The sequence below is a fragment of the Sinocyclocheilus rhinocerous genome, unplaced genomic scaffold (genome assembly GCF_001515625.1).
Source record: "Sinocyclocheilus rhinocerous isolate Xijiao unplaced genomic scaffold, SAMN03320098_v1.1 scaffold738, whole genome shotgun sequence".
Classification (NCBI taxonomy): domain Eukaryota; kingdom Metazoa; phylum Chordata; class Actinopteri; order Cypriniformes; family Cyprinidae; genus Sinocyclocheilus; species Sinocyclocheilus rhinocerous.
In genome coordinates, this window is record NW_015633949.1 from 876,716 (window position 1) to 879,007 (window position 2,292).

The 2,292-nt window shown below is 41.6% G+C and overlaps 1 protein-coding gene across 1 annotated transcript in view; it reads right to left on the reverse strand.

Annotated features, from left to right (window-relative positions):
- The window catches only part of LOC107744807 (diphthamide biosynthesis protein 1-like), an 85,594-nt gene that overhangs the window by 53,877 nt on the left and 29,425 nt on the right, over window positions 1-2,292 (reverse strand). The window lies entirely within an intron of this gene.

The window sequence follows — 2,292 nt, forward strand, 5'->3', positions numbered from 1 at the left end:
AGCGCGCCAGCGCGTTTCCCTCGCTTGCGTCGCCTGGAGCGCTTGTATAGGAACGCAGCTCCTCCGACTAAAATGTCCAGTAAAACATCTGAATGCTCAAATGTCGGCAGAAAGTTATTTGGTGTGCTATTTCTGATGTCCAGGAGTTCGTTCCTAGTAAAGCTGATCGGGAAAAAATTGCTTAAAACAGGACAAACAAACAAAAAAAGTACAAGTACCAAGTAGCGACAAACCATGGCTGCCCTCCGTGGCGCCATCTTGTAAATGTAATACAACCTGAAATGTTAAGAAATGTATATGTAGAAATAAACACATTACTGTTAATATTTTATTATTTGAAGACTAATTTTGTCAAATGTGTTTGAAGCATGTCTGTGCTTTATTTATTTTTTTAAATAACTACCACTTGGTTTGATATTTTGAGTAATAAAATTTTATGTATGGGTTTCAGTACATAAAATAAGCAAAGGAGGAGTCATCAATATTTTCAGTCCATTTAGTCAGAATATAAGTACTATATATGTAAAATAAAAGTGTATTTTTGGTCAAAAGTCAGTCAACTTTTAGAAGAACATTATTGATGACCTCAACGCTAACAGACATGGACTAAAAGCCACAAAATTTAAGCTGTCCTTAAGGATTCTGTCCATTAAGGGTAAAAAAATAAATAAATACAATCACATATAAAATAAAGTGCAGCCCTTGAATGGGTCTAACTGATGGACATTTACCAAACAAATGCTTTCAGATTGAGTATAAAAACAGGAACACGGTACCCAGCAGAGTCCGACAGTCTTGAATTGAACGGTTCAAGGCAGTAAAATTGTTACACAAGCCATTTTTTATGGTTCTAGCACAGCAGGCTCTCGGAGAAGTTGCTGTTCTGAATTCATCTTCTCCTTTAAAGAACTAAAGCTAAAACATTAAACCTAAAAAACAACATCTAGGTAAACTAGATGGCCTGAAATTCTCTCACACTGAGCCCTGAGAACTCCTCAACATCAACTACTCGTCCATCCACTCCATATCCCTCTCTATTTTCTTCACCCTTTCCCCCGCAGTACTTCATGCCAATGAGACAAGGCAACACACTGGGTGTGTAGGCAGGTAACTCATTACACAGAATAGCACGGCAGCTCATTAGTCATCGACACAGACTGAGCAAGAAAGGCACGGCGAATGAAAGCGGGAAAGGGGACAGAGAGAATTGGCTTGTTCTTCCAGTGGCTGCGGGCCTGGTGATCTCTCCTCCCAGTATGAGCTCCTTATATAAGAACTGAGGAAGACAGACAGCTGGGACTCACAAATACACACACACACACACACAATCATAGCCCTGCTCCTGCCACCTACATCTCAGCTGTGCCGTGTGAGTCGGGAATGGGGATTGTCGGCCCCATGCCAGGATCTTTCCTGCACACTAACTCTGACATTTCCCCTACAGGGGCCGTGGGCCGCAGCCTGGAGATATGAATCAAAGAAAGCGAAAATTGGGCCAGGCGTTAGATAGGAGGCTCTAACCGCGGAGCGAAACTCACAACATTGTTGGATAAGGAGTGCGAGGAGGTATCTGTCCCCGTCAACTGGCCGCAGGAGCATACTGTGTTGAAGGGAATGATTCACAGTCTTTTAAAAGGAAGAGTTCACTCTAAAATAAGAACTCTGTCATCATGTCTTCACCCTCACATCAATCCAAACTTGTATGATTTTTTTGGGGTCTTTCGTAGAGCACAAAAGGAGATATTTAGGAGAATACCAAAGATGGTGATCTCAGCTGTCAAGCTACAAAAAGTACTGTAAAATCCATAAATTAAGTTCCTATATGGACATAGGCAAGGTAGGTGTCATGTCTAATTTAAAGCAAATAAAGAGAGCCTGTGAGGGATAGATACACAGTTCTATAAACGGCAATGTCTTTACATCTTGATGTCTCATTGTTTGTAAGGATGCATTTTCATTTTCATTTTGTCAGCTGAATGATTGAACCAAGGCCCAGCCAATCCTATCCCTCACAGTATTGTTTTCATTCATGTCAATTATGACATCTATCCCAACTAATGCCGAGTTCACACTGCACGATTTTCAAACTTGTCGGATCGCCGTTGTTTTCACACTGCGTGACTATCTGGGGTAGCATTCAGTTGCTGCTGTGTTCACATTGTACGATGGATCGGCGACAGGGGGTTTCACATTGCATGACTTCACAATAGGAAGAATCGCCGACAGCTCTGTCTGGTCCGCAAACTACATTTCACAACAAAACACACGCGAGAAGTGATAAGGAAATAAAGC